This window comes from Suricata suricatta, chromosome 8 (genome assembly GCF_006229205.1).
Source record: "Suricata suricatta isolate VVHF042 chromosome 8, meerkat_22Aug2017_6uvM2_HiC, whole genome shotgun sequence".
NCBI lineage: Eukaryota > Metazoa > Chordata > Mammalia > Carnivora > Herpestidae > Suricata > Suricata suricatta.
In genome coordinates this window covers 72,770,520-72,786,321 of record NC_043707.1, presented here as the reverse complement: position 1 = coordinate 72,786,321, position 15,802 = coordinate 72,770,520, and positions in this window count along the sequence as shown.

The following is a 15,802-nucleotide window of genomic DNA, read 5'->3' as shown; positions in this document are numbered from 1 at the left end:
AGAGGCGGCCCCATCAGCCTGGGCCCAGGAGGGCACAGGGCATGCAGCAGCTACATGGCTGACCTGAGAATGACATGGAAGTGAGAACCTTTGTCCTTGGAAACCACTGAGAGTTGGGGAGCATTCGTCACCAAGGCATAATCTAGCCTATCCTAACACACATAGAGAGTACTGTGCTCTGCTGTCCATCAGAGACTCGGGTAGGATACATTCGTGCGTGTGCTCCATGCCACTGTGATATGGAAACAGCAACGCTGAAGTGGTAACATGGCACTGTATGGTAACACAGGAGGAACTGAATCCACTGTCTGAGCTTTCTGTGGGCCCCAGAGTGATGCAGAAGCCCACAGCTAAAGTCAGTTCCTCACAGAAAAGTACCTACAGGGAAATATTGGTAGCAGATGCAGCAGGGACAGGGATCAGCACGATTACGGGGAGGGATCGCTTCTCAAAAGGATGTCGTGAATCAGGTGTTCATCACCCACCCACTCCACCACAACACCCCAACACTACAAAGTACACTCAGATCTGAGACCCTGCAACCCGGGAAAAAATGGGAGCGACAAAAGCCTAAGTATAGGCTTCAAATACCAAGATTGCTGAGTTTGCCTGAGTTTACCTGGAAAGTAACGTGATCAAATTCTGTCAGTGATAGAAATAGTAGGTTCAAGAAAGAATTTAGATCCACTTTTAGAAAAATACCTATATGTTTTTTCAGAAGTTCGCAGCCTGAGCAATGTGTACACACTCTACCAGGATATTTTAAGAGAGTCTCATGGAGATTGGATATATTCAACAATGTGGGGTGCCGAGGGGACGCTCAATGTTGAAGCCGTGTGTGGACAATGATAACCCCTTATATAGTAGGCTAACTTCTCCCAAACCTAGTGCTCAAGCTATGACTTGCCCGAGGCAGGCACCAAGGCCCAGCTATTAGCAGCACTTTCAGCTGCACAAATATTTATTCTGGTAAACCTGATAAAGAGAAAGGAAATAGCTGTAAATGAATCTTGTAGAATTTTCTGCATTCTATGCACTCAACTTTTTTCCTTGTTGTGCAAAAGAAAGCTGAAATATGACACTAACATTCTCATCTCCAGGATTGATTTTTCTAATTGGATTTAATAGATACTGGCCAGATTAATATTTAATGGTTTTGTATAATTTGAATAATAACACAGTAGACTAAGATGCAAGTGCACTTTAAAAACAATCTGAACTGTCAACCTTTGGGCTATTTAAAATAGAGAATTGATTCATTTAAAATGGAAGATCAAGAGCTAAAAAAATTTGAGAGTTCTTTTTAATACGATGAAGTTTGAAGTGAGAAATATATAAAATACAAAATATAGTATAAAATAAAATAGGATCTTGTAATTTTATGAAAGAAGCATATTATAATAATTGTATCAAGTAATGTTTATACTTGGTTTTTCAATCATTAATATTTTACTTACAAAGAAGAAAATGTCATGTTATTTTACTATAATAGATGATTTTCTAGGAAGCTCAAATCTTCATTTTTTTAATTACCAGGATATGATTTACTTTCATATATTGTATTGTGGTAGGAATGGATTTAGTGGAGGCAAATAACAAGGAGGAGAAGGTATGAATCTTAGGAGAATATGACTCATGTATGTAGCAATAAACATCAAGCACAAAGCTGTGAAAACCAAAAAGAAAAATAAGACATAAGACTGTATCACAGAAGTCTGTATCAATTAAAATATCTATAACTTTTAAGATATGCTGTCAAATTCAAATTTTTAGTATGTTCCACTGTATTTATTAGCCACACAGCCTTGACCGGTTTCACTCAATCTCTACAGCTATAAATGGAACAAAGGTACCTACCTCCAAACGCAGTGAGAATCAAAGAGACAGTAGATTGTAGTAATTAAAAAAATTTTTTTAACATTTATTCATTTGTGACAGACAGAGACAGACAAAGCACAAGTGGGGAAGGGGCAGAGAGAAAGGGAGACACAGAATCTGAAGCAGGCTCCAGGCTCTGAGCTGTCAGCACAGAGGTGCAGGGCTCGAACTCAGGAACTGTGCGTGAGCCAAAGTTGGACACTCAACCAACTGAGCCACCCAGGCACCCCTGCAGTAATTTTTGAAGATGAGTTTATTATTAGAAAAAAAAAAAACAGGGTTATCTCATGATGATAAAAGAGTCAATTCATCACATAACAGACCTTTAAAATATATGAAAGAAGGGGCACCTGGGTGGCTCTGTCACTTAAGCATCTGAAGTCCAATCAGGTCATGATCTCACGGTTCATGAGTTCCAGCCCTGCATTGCTGTCTGTGCTGACAGCTCAGAGCCTGGAGCCTACTTTAGATTCTGTCTCTCCCTTTCTCTCTGCCCTTCCCCCGCCTCTCAAAAATAAACATTAAAAAACTTGAATATATGAAATAAAAATTAATAGCTAAAAGGAGGAAGAGACAAATCCACAGTCATATTTGGATACTATATACTACTGTTTCCTAGAATTTACAGGATAAGCAGACAAAAATTAGATTATAGATGATTTGAACAACACTATAAAGCAACTTGACCTTGACCTCATTGAAATTATGGGTATAATGCTATAAAATAGTACTCAAAAATACATACTTTTTCAAGTGCACATGTAACAGTCAAAAGATAGACTATATTCTGAATCATAAAACAAGTTTCCGTAAATCTAAGAGAACTGAAATTATTCTCTGGCCAAAATGATAATCAATTAGAAGCCAAAAACATAAATGTGTCTAGAAAAATCCCCAAATATCTGAACACTAAGCAACATACCTAAGAATAACCTATAAGTTAAAGAAAAAAATCACAAAATTCATCAATATTTTGAATTGAATGATAATGAAAACATTACATATCAAAATTTTGGAGCTGCTGCCAAAGCAGTACTGAGAGGAATATTTATAGCTTTAAGCACTGATATGTGAAAGAAATGGAGTTTAAAAAATAACAATATAAACTTCTACCCTAAGAAGCTAGAACAAGAAGAGCAAACTAAACCTAAAGCAGAGAAAGGAAATTTAAAAAAAAAGGAAACAATGACAGAGAAAACTAACAACAGGAAATAACATGGAAACTAAAAGTTGAGCAGTTGAAAGATTACTATAACTGATAAGCCTATAGTAGATTGGTCTAATTAAGGACGAAGAAATCACAAATTGACAATATCAAGAATGAAAAAGGGACATTGTATCAATTGTATACACATGAAAAAGATAATGAAATAACATAGAACAACTTTATGCTGACAATTTTGACAACTTATAATAAAAGGGACAGATCCCTTAGGAAATACAACTTACCAAACTGATAGAAAAGGCCATAGAAAATTGGTAGCATTATGCCTATCAAAGAAGTTGAACATATAACTAAAAACTTTCCAAAAACAAAACTGCAGGTTCAGATGGTTTCACTGCTGAATTCTATCAAACATTTAAGAGGAAAATAATATTCATTTTATAGAAGTGTTTGGAGAAAATAGAGGAGGAAGGAAAACTTCCTTACCTATTCTGTGAAGCCTGAGTAGCAAAACCCAATGAGAAGGTTACAGAAAAATGACAGACCAATATCATCATGAACATGTAAAAGAAATCTTCAGTGGCACCTGGGTGGCTCAGTTGGTTAAGCATCCAACTTTGGCCAGGTCATGATCTCGCAGTTCATGAGTTTGAACCCTACATCGGGCTCTGTGCTGACAGCTCAGAGCCTGAGGCCTGCTTCAGATTCTGTGTCTCCCTCTCTCTCTGCCCCTCCCATGCTTGCACTCTGTCTCTCAAAAATGAATACGTTAAAAAAATTAAAAAGAAAAAAGAAATCTTCAAAATAATTAGCAAATCAAATCTAGCAACATATACAGATAACACAGTATGACCAAGTAATATTTATCTCATGAATGTAAGGCTGATTCAATATTTGAAAAATTAAAGCAATTCATCATACTAACAGAGTAAGAAAAAAAACCATGATAATTTTAATTAATGCAGAAAATATACTTGATAAAAGTTAATATCCATTTATGACTTAAAAAATACTCTTAGCAAAAAAAAATACTCTTAGCAAATTAAAAAAAAATAGAATTTTCTCACATAAAGGGCATCTGTGAAAAACCTACTGCTAATATCATACTTAATGGCAAAATGTTTAACACTTAACCCTTAGATTGGGAACCAGGCTAGGAGGCTCATTTTCACCACTTCTATTTGAAATTTTATGGGAAATTCTAGCTGTGCAAAAAGGCTATTAAACAAAATAAAAGGCTATCCAGATTGAAAATACATGGAGTGCTATAGCATAACAGATTAAGATTTCAACTTTCCCCAATCAATGTTTATAATCAATGCTATCCCAATTAAAATCCAACCAGGCTTTTATTGGTAGAAATTAAAAAGCTAATGCTTCATTTCCATGAGAAAACAAAGGACCTAAAATGGCCAAAACAATTTTTTAAAAGAAGATGAGGAGGGACAAGATGGCAGAGAAGTAGGGAGCTCTGTAATCTCCGCCTGGCCGCAACTATCAAACTGAGAAGGACTGAAGCCACAATACTCTGATCTGCAAGAGTGGGAGGGAAACACAGAATCCACATAGATGACAGCCTCACAGGTGCCTGATTTTATGCTCTCAGACTGTCCTTTGTCTTTTGTTGTTTCTGTCTCCCCCTTCTTTTTCCTTTTCTTTTCTTTTCTTTCCCCTTTTGGTTTGCTTGTTTAGTTGATTTGTGTGTGTTTGTGTGCTTTTGTTCCCTGTGTGTTTATCTGTCTGTTTTCCTTTCCAGGGCTACCTCAAGAAACAAGCCAAAGCACACATAATGGAGAGTCCCAAATATCACTGAGTAGGGAAATAAAATAATCAAAGGCACAACAAGAGAAACTGAGAGACACCATTAAAAACACTTCCTGAAATAAAAGGCCCTTGGTGGTCAATGAGACTCCTTTAATAGAGTAATACTAACAGGTGCACAGTGCATAATGAGCTTTTAAAACTGACAAGAGACAGAAAGCTAGCCAAAATGACAAAATAAAAGAACTCTCCTCTAAAGAAATTCCAGGAAGAAGTCACAGCCATAGAACTGCTCAAAACAGATATAAGCAACATAACTGAACAAGAATTTAGAACAATTGTCATAAAATTAATCACTGGTCTTGAAAAAAGCATCAGAGAAGCTATTGATACAAAGACCTTCAAAATAGTTGTGACCAGTTTAAAAAAGGCTATAAATGAGGTGCATAATTAAATGGAGGCAGCCACTGCATGGATTGAAGAGGGAGAGAGGAGAATAGGTGAATTAGAAGACACGGTTATAGCAAAAGAGGAAGCCGAGAAAAAGAGAAATTGATATAGGAGCACAAAAGGAGAATTCGAGACCTGAGTGATACAATCAAACAGAATTCCTGAAGAAGAAAAAAGAGAAAAAGGTCTTGAAGGGGTGCTTGATCAAATTATAGCTGAGAACTTCTCCAATTTGGTGAAGAAAATAGACATTGAAATCCAAGAAGCACAGAGAACTCTTCTAAGACGTAATTTGAATTGACCTTCGGCATGACATATCATAGTGAAACTGGCAAAATATAAAGAGAGAATTCTGAAAGCAACTAGGGATAAAAGGGCCCTAACATACAAAGGAAAACCTATCAGAGTGGTTACAGACCTATCTACTGAAACTTGGCAGGCCAGAAAGGAATGGCAGGAAATCTTCAATGTGATGACCAGAAAAAATATGCAGCCAAGTATCCTTTATCCAGCAAGCCTGTCATTCAAAATTGAAGGAGAGATAAAGGTTTTCCCTAATAAACAAAAATTGAGAGAATTCATCACCACCAAACCAGCCCTACAAGAAATCCTAAGAGGGACTCTATAAGGGAAATGTTGCAAGGAACACACGGTACCAGAGACACCAATACAAGCATGAACTCAACAGAGAACACAATGACTCTAAACCCATATTTTTCAATAACACTAAATGTAAATGAACTGAATGCTCCAATCAAATGACAGAGGGTAGCAGAATGGATTTAAAAAAATCTATTTGTTGTCTATAAGACACTCATTTTAGACCTGAAGACACCTTCAGATTGAAAGTAAGGGGATGGAGAAATATCTATCATGCGACTATAAGTCAAAAGAAAGCCAGCGTAGCCATACTTACATCGGACAAACTGGACTTTTAAGTAAAGGCAGTAATAAAAGATGAAGAAGGACATCATATAATAATTACAGGGTCTCTCCATCAGGAAGAGCTAACAATTATAAACATCTATACACCGAATTCGGGAGCACCCAAATACATACAACAATTAATCACAAACAGAAACTATCTTAGTGATAAGAATGTGCTAATAGCAGGGGACTTTAATACTCCACTGACAGCAATGGATAGATCAACCATACAGAAAATCACTAAAGAAACAATGGACCTGAATGACACATTGGAACAGATAGAATTGATAGATATATTTAGAAATCTGCATCCTGAAGCTAGGGAATTCACTTTCTTCTCAAAAGTGCATGGCACATTCTCCAAGATAGATCACATACTGGGTCATAAAGCAGCCCTTCATAAATATAAACGAATTGAGATCATACCATGCACACTTTCAGATCACAATGCTATGAAACTTGAAATCAATCACAGGAGGGGTGCCTGAGTGACTCAGTCGGTTAAGCCTCCGGCTTCGGCTCAGGTCAGATCTTACTTTTGTGGGTTCGAGCCCCACGTCAGGCTCTGTGCTGACAGCTAGCTCAGAGCCTGGAGCCTGCTTCTGGTTCTGTGTTTCCTCTCTCTGCCCCTCCCCCTCTCATGCTCTGTCTCTCTCTGTATCAGAAATAAATAAAATAGTAAAAAAAAAAAATTTAAAAAAAAAAACAAAAAAGAAATCAATCACAGGAAAAAATCTGGAAAACCTCCAAAAATGTGGAGATTAAAAACCACCCTAACAAATAATGATTGGGCCAATCAGGCAATTAGAGAAGATATTAAGAAAATATATGTAAACTAATGAAGATGAAAATACAACAATCCAAACTCTCTGGAACACAGCAAAGGCAGTCCTAAGAGGAAAGTATATTGCAATCCTGGCCTAGTTCAACAAACTAGAAAAAATGCAAATTCAAAATCTAACAGAGCACCTAAGGAAACTAGAAAGAAAGCAGCAAGAGCACCCCAAACCCAGCAGAAGAAGAGAAATAATAAAGGAAACAAACAACATAGAATCCAAAAAGAAAAAAAAAACCCAGTTGAACAAATCAATGAAACCAATAGTTGGTTTTTTGAAAAAATAAACAAAATTGATAAACCTCTAGCCAGGATCCTCAGAAAGAAAAGAAGAACACCCATTAGAGAAAATCGTGAATGAAAATGGATCTATCATAACCAATCCCTCAGTAATATAAGCAATCACCAGAGATTACTATGAAAAATTATATGCCAACAAACTGGACAATCTAGAAGAAATGGACAAATTCCTAAACACACATGCAATACCAAAATTCAAATGGGAAGAGATAGAAAATCTGAACAGAGCCATAATCAGTGAAGAAATTGAATCAGTCATCAAAAATCTCCCAACAAATAAGAGCCCAGGGCCAGATGGCTTCCCAGAGGAATTCTACCAGACATTTAAAGCAGAGTTAATACCCATTCTTCTTAAGCTATTCCAAAAAATAGAAATAGAAGGAAAACTTCCAAACTCATTCTATGAAGCCAGCATCACTTTGATTCCCAAACCAGAGACTCAACAAAAAAGAGAACTACAGGCCAATATCCTTAATAAATACAGATGCAAAAATACTCAACAAGATACTATCAAATCAAATTCAACAGCATATAAAAAGAATTATCCATCATGATCAAGTGGGATTCATTCCTGGGTTACAGGGCTGGTTCAATATTCGCAAATCCATCAATGTGATCAAAAGAAAAGATATAAAGCATATAATCCTGTTGATATATGCAGAAAAAGCATTAGACAAAATACAACATCCTTTCTTAATAAAAACCTTTGAGAGTCAGGATAGAAGGAACTTACTTAAACACTATAAAAGCAATTTATGAGAAGCTCAGAGCTAATATCATCCTCAATGGGGAAAAACTGAGAGCTTTCCCCCTGAGATCAGGAACACAACAGGGGTGTCCACTCTCACCACTGTTGTTTAACATAGTGCTGGTAGTCCTAGCATCAGCAATCAGACAACAAAAGAAAATAAAAGGCATCAGAATTAGCAAAGATGAAGTCAAACTTTCACTTTTCACAGATGACATGATACTCTAAATGGAAAACCTTATTGACTCCACCAGAAGCCTTCTAGAACTGATCCATGAATTCAGCAAGGTTGCAGTGTACAAAATCAATGTACAGAAATTGGTTGCATTTTTATACACCAATAATGAAGCAACAGAAAGAGAAATCGAGAAACTGATCCCATTCACAATTGCACGAAAAACCATAAAATACCTAGGAATAAACCTAACCAAAGATGTAAAAGACCTATACAATGAAAACTATATAAAACTTACGAAAGAAACTGAAGAAGACACAAAGAAATGGAAAAACATTTCATGCTCATGGATTGAAAGAATTAAACATTGTTAAAATGTCATTATTACCCAAAGCAATCTACACATTCAAAACAATCCCAATCAAAATTACACCAGCATTCCTCTCAAAGCTAGAACTAGCTATCCTAAAATTTGTGTGGAAACACAAAAAACCCTGAATAGCCTAAGTAATATTGAAGAAGAAAACCAAAACGGGAGGCATCACAATCCCAGACTTTAGCCTCTACTACAAAGCTGTCATCATCAAGACAGTATGGTATTGGCACAAAAACAGACATATGGAATAGAATAGAGAACCCAGAACTAGGCCCACAAATGTATGGCCAATTAATCTTTGACAAAGCAGGAAAGAGTATCCAATGAAAAAAAGACAGCCTCTTTAAGAGGTGGTGCTGGGAGACTGGACAGCAACATGCAGAAGAATAAAACTAGACCACTTTCTTATACCATACACAAAAATAAACTCTAAATGGATGAAGGGCCTGAATGTGAGACAGGAAACCATCAAAACCCTCAAGGAGAAAGTAGGAAACAGCCTCCTTGACCTCAACTGCAGCAATTTCCTACTCGACACATTCCCAAAGGCAAGGGAAAGGAAAGCAAAACTGAACTCTTGGGACCTCATCTAGATAAAAAGCTTCTGCACTGCAAAGGAAACAATCAAGAAAACTAATAGGCAACCGACAGAATGGGAAACGATAGTTGTAAATGACATTTAAGATAAAAGGCTAGTATCCAAAATCTACAAGGAACTCACTAAACTCCACACCTGGAAACAAGTAATCCAGAGAAGAAATGTGCAGAAGACATGAATAGATAGTTCTCCAAAGAGGACATCCAGAGGGCCAACAGACACATGAAATGATGCTCAGTGTCACTCATCATCAGGGAAATACAAATCAAAACCACACTGAGATACCACCTCACGCCGGTCAGAGTGCCTAAAATGAACAAATCAGGAGACTACAGATGCTGGCGAGGGTGTGGAGAAACGGGCACCCTCCTACACTGTTGGTGGGACTGTAAACTGGTGCAGCCACTCTGGAAAACAGTGTGGAGTTCCTCAAAAAACTATCAATAGAATTCCCCTATGACCCAGCAATAGCACTGCTGGGGATCTACCCAAGGGATACAGGAGTGCTGATGCATAGGGGTACATGTACCCCAATGTTCACAGCAGCACTTTTAACAATACCCAAATCATGGAAAGAGCCTAAATGCCCATCAACCAATGATTGGATCAAGAAGATGTGGTTTAGGGGTGCCTGGGTGGCTCAGTCGGTTAAGTGTCCAGCTTCATCTCAGGTCATGATCTCGCATTTGTAGGTTCCAGCCTCATGTCAGGCTCTGTGCTGACAGCTAGCTCAGAGCCTGGACCCTGTCTTCAGATTCTGTGTCTCCCTCTTTCTCTGAACCCTCCCTGGCTCACGCTCTCTGTCTCTCTCTCAAAAAATATATAAAACATCAAAAAAAAAAAAAAAGAGAGAAGATGTGATTTATATATACAATGGAATGCCACGTGGCAATAAGAAAGAATGAAATCTGGCCATTCGTAGCAAAGTGGATGGACCTTGAGGGTGTCATGCTGAGTGAAATAAGTCAGGCGGAGAAGGGCAGATAATAAGTTTTCACTCATAGGTCTAACAGGAGAAACCTAACAGAGGACCATGGGGAGGGAATGCAGGAAATAGAATTAGGGAGAGAGAGGGAGGCAAACCATGAGAGACTCTTGAATACTGAAAACAAACTGAGGGCTGAAGGGTAGGGGGAAAGAGGAAGGGGGGGTTATGGTCATGGAGGATGGCACTGTGGGGAAGAGCACTGGGTGTTATATGGAAACCAACTTGACAATATACTATAAATGAAAAAAATAAAATAAAAATAAAAGATGAAAGTTGGAGGACGTATACTATTTGATTTCAAGGTATAAAATTATAGTAATCAAGATAACATGATACTGATGGTTAGATAAGAAGGTCAATGGGACAGAATAGAGTCCACAAACAGGCCACACACTACACATAGTGAACTGATTTTCAACAGGAGCCAAGGTAATTCAATGGAGAAAAGCTAGTCTTGCAGCAAATGGCACTGGAACAACTAGATATCTATGTGGAAAGAAAATGAACCTCTGTCTCAATCTAATGCCAAAAATTATTTCAAAATGAATCAGAGACCTATCCACAAAAGCTAAAATTGTAAACCTTCTAGAAGAAAGTATAGACTACAATGATATAGGCAAAAATTTCTTAGGAAACAAAGAGCCCAACAGAAAAGAAAACATACTAACAAATTAGACTTCAAAATTATAACTTCTCCTCAAAAGATATCATTTTTAAAAATGAAAATAGAATCCATAGACTGGGAAAAAATATTTGTTCCACAAATAGTTGACAAAGGACTTATATCTGGAATACACAAAGATCTCCAACAAATCAATAATAAAAAAAAAAGACAGCCCAATTTAAAAATGGGCAAACTACTAGAACATACTTCACAGAATATAAACAAATGGCTAATAAGCACATGAAAAGGTAATCAAAAGTCATTGGCAAAACACAGATTAAAATAGCCACGAAATACTACTGCACACATAACAATAATGACTAACGTAAAAAGACTAAAAATACTAAATATGGGTAAAAAGTGAACTGAGAGTCCTGTATATTGCCAATAGGCATACAAAATGGCATGACCATTCTGAAAACAAAGTTGGCTGTTTCTTATATGTTTGAATATACACCTGCTCTGTGACTCAGCAATTCCAATTGTAGTTATTTATTCAAAAGAAATAAGAACATATGTCCACAAAAAGACTTGTATAGTAGTATTCAGAGGAGTTTTATTTGTAATAGCAAAAAACTAGAAATAACACAAATATCTATCAACAGATGAATGAATACATTTCTGCATCACTACACAATGGAATACAACTTGACAATAAAAAAAAATAGAGCTATTGATACAACAACTGAGATGAATATCAAAAGCATTAGGTTGAATGAAAGCTTCTAGACATGGTATGTGATTCTAATTACATCAAGTTCTAAAAAAGAACAGAACCAAGGTATGGTGATAGAAATCAGAGTGTCAGGATTCATTGGAAAAGAGCCAAAAGAAATTCTGGGGGCAAAATGTTCTATATCTTCATTTCTCAGTACTCACCAATCTTCACACTGAAAATTTGTATTAGTTATGACTCTCTCTACATTTGGATATATTCTTAAATTGCCATAACATAATTTTTAGGTTAATAAAAAATAAAATGATTCTAATAAGTTGCTTTAATGGCTTCCTCTCCTTTTCAGATTTAACTGAAGCCCCAAATGCCCAGAACAAAACAGACCAGGACCTTGTATTCTAAGATGACCTGCTAGACCACAGTTGCACAACACATAATGAGTGACTGAAATTGTTCCTTCCTACACAGGAAGTCTGTCCCCTCCAGCCTACAAAAGGGTGAAAGTGAAAGAGGTCAAGCAGAGGACTTCTTTGGAAAATGTTACTGACATACTGAGATGTTTTGTATCCCTTGACTCCAGATAAAGGACAAAGGTGCTTCCCCATCATCTCAAGCAAATGAGAACACCATTCAGTGAACTTGACATATATGCCTAGAACCTCAAACAGTGGTCTACAGATCAGCAGCATGGACATCACCTGGGAACATAAGAGAAATGCAGAATCTCAACCCCAACCCCAGACTCACTGAACCAGAATCTACATTTTAAGAAAAAAAATTTTTAATGTTTTTTATTTATTTTTGAGAGACAGAGAGAGACCGTGTGAGCAGGGGAGGGTCAGAGAGAGAGGGAGACAAAGAATTGGAAGCAGGCTCCAGGCTCTGAGCTGTCAGCACAGAGCCCAATGCAGGGCTCGAACCCACAAACCATGAGATCATGACCTGAGCTGAAGCCGGACACTTAACCAACTGAGCCACCCAGGTGCCCCTAGAATCTACATATTAATAGTATTGACCAGGTGACTGGTATGTGCATTAAAGGTTGAAAGACACTATCCTAGAATTTTGATGGGCGTAAGGATTGGAATGAGGAGCTGTGCCCAAGTCACCCTGTGGACAGTGAAGAGAAGGGAAGAGGGCCACTCTGGGAGCACACTGCACTTTCACACATAGCAGCACAGAGCTGTTAGTATTTCTAGGACCAAACAAGAGTCACACCATGTGCTGTCAACCTGAGGCAGGTTTGAAGGGGATTTTGCTGCAGACGCCTCCTTGAGAGCAAAGTAGTCCATGGGGGCTCACTTTGAGAGCTTCAGGGACGCAGGCTTGGGAAGTAAGCTGTTGGCTACAAGGAAGGCTTTGCCCACTCATGGAAACTGCAGCTATGCTTTTTTTGAAGGTTTTACAGGGCAGGGCCTTTGGGGAAGCGAGTATCATTGAGAAACCCAGAAAAATATCCTGTGAGAGAGAGAGACCACTACTTAATATCTGCTATGCAGAGAGTCCCAAAGCCAGACAAGATAGCATGAGTCATGTAAGAATGTCTCTTACTTCTATTCCTCCTAGACTAGATCCTGAGAGATTAAAAACCAAGACAATGGAGTAAAGTGGCACAGAAAGGAAAAAGAAAACCAAAGACAACCAAGTTCCCCTCTCCTACTTCAGGTTTCCCAAACTCAAGCCTTAGAAGGAGAGAAATTGTAACTTTAAATGAAATTCAGAAATTTAATCATTATACCAGATAGGACTTTACAATTACTGAACCAACATTTTCTTATTTCTAAAAGTAATCACAAGATGACTAATTATCTTATAACAACTAGGACATTTATGATACTTGCCTAAGATTTCACCCAAAAGGTAAGAAAAAGGCCAAATTACATATTGGATTTAAATGGGCAACTAGGAAAAGATTAAATTTATATTTTGTGCACATCTTACTGAGTCTAGCTCATGCAGGAAACTGAAAATATAGTAAGGCACTTTAAAAATGAAAAAAGTTGGAGGTATCTGGGTGGCTCAGCTGGTTGAGTATCCAACTCTTGATTTTGGTTCAGGTCAAGATCTCATGGTTTGTGGGATTGAGCCCCAAATCAGGCTCTGCCCTGACAGCCCAAAGCCTGCTTGGAATTCTCTCTTTCCTTCTCTCTCTCAGCACCTCCCCTACAAAAAATAAATAAATAATTTTTAAAAAAGAAAATAAGTTGGTGTAAAAAGAAAACCAAAAGGAACTAGGAATGAAAATCTGAATCATTGTAATAAAAAAAAACCTCAATGAAGCAATTAAACAAAAACTTAAAAGCTGCTAAAGAGAGAATTAATGAACTGAAAGATACATCTAAAGAAATTCATTAGACTGTAGCACAAAGAGAAAAGGGGATTGAAAATATGAAAGAGCAATTCAGACATAAAGGAATGAGAAGAATGAGAATGTTCAACATGCTTCTTTCATTCTTTCTTTTTTAATATTCTATTTTTAAAAGCAATCTCTACATTCCATGTGAGACTCAAACTTAACACTCTGAGATCAGGAATTAAATGTTCCACCAACTGATCCAGACAGGCACCCTTCAACATATTTCTAATCAGAGTTTCAGAAAGCAAGACAAGAAGGAATGGGCAAAGGAAATCATATTTTTAAAAAACTAATGACTATTTTTCAGAATTGAAAAAGACATGAATTTTTTAATTCAAGAACCATAACTGCTTCAAACAATTAAAATTTAAAACATATGCAATTAACTATTAAAGATGAATAAATCTTAAAAGCAATCTATAAGAAAAGATAGATTACTTAGACTTCTATAATACTTCTCAACAACAATAAAGACCAGGAGAAAATGAAATTCTGTTACCTAAGTGTCGAGGGAAAAGAGGGACAACCTAAAATCTAATTTCCAGCTAAAGAATTATTGAAAACTAAGGGTGAAGTAAAGATGTTTGTCAGATGAAGACTGAGACTCATTAAAAGAACTACTAAAGAAAGAAGGAAATTGAACCCAGAAAGAAGAAGTGGTCTGCAAAAAGCATTTTTACTAAGGTAAGTGGTAGAAACATGAGTGAATCTGCAGAAACACTGTCTGTACCAGACATGAAGCAAAACTAACAATGAGGGGAAAAAAGATGGAAAAAGGAACTAAAATCCTAGACAAGAAAAACGTATAAGACAGAGTATCTAGAGAATGAAAGTGATCTGGGGGGAAAGAGCAAAGGTTCTTACATTATTCAAGAATAGTGAAGATATTTTGATTAACTTTATTTTTTCTAAGTCAGGTGAAAAGGTGAAAAGTTTAGAGCACAGGGACACCTAGGTGGCTCAGTCGGTTAAGTTACTGACTTTGGCTTTGGTTCCTGGGTTCGAGCCCAGCATTGGGCTCTGTGTTGACAGCTCAGAGTCTGGAGCTTGCTTTGGATTCTGGGTCTCCCTCTCCCTCAGCCCCTCCCCTACTCGTACTCTGTCTCTCTCTCAAAAATAAATAAACATTAAAAAATTTAAAAACAAAAAAGATAGAAAGAAAAGTTAAGAGCACATACTAAAAGGAAAGAAGTAAAAGTGAAACATGAAAAACTCCACTAATCCAACAGAGGGAAAGAGGTGGAAGGAGAAACAAAAAAAAGTATGATTTATGGAAAACACAAATTAGGATTATAGAAATAAGTCCAAATATATCCATCATCACAACAATGTAAGCAAAACAATTCCATTAATACAGATTGTAATGGGCCCAACCAATCTAGCTACATGCTGTGTGAATGAGATATATTTAAATCATAATGACAGGAAATATGGAGTAACTAACCAAAAGAAAGCCTGTGTAACTATTACCATCAAACAAAAGAGATCATGAGGCAAAAAGTATTTGGGGTAGAGAATCACCACATATATAAAAGAAACAATTCTCCAAAGAGATGTTTTGCTAAGAAGCAAAGTTTTTTTCTATAAAACTGTGTTCTCACCACTTTCATTTCAATCTTTACAGAAATATTCCTGCTGAGAAAAAATAATAACACCTTCCTTTCCTACCTCCCAAATAAATGAGATGTAAATGACTACATTTGGTTCTTTTCTCTCTCCTTTTTAATTAACTCCATGGCAATCTAAAAGGTTTAAAGTCGCTTAAATTTTTCAGCAATGTCAAAGGAAAAGGATTCGTATTGAGCGCTCATATTAGTTATTAAATCCTTATTGTAAAGAGCAGCAAAGGAATTATAGATTTAAGTGAGGGTTCTCGGCAGGTTGGAAACACTGACTCCAGTGTAT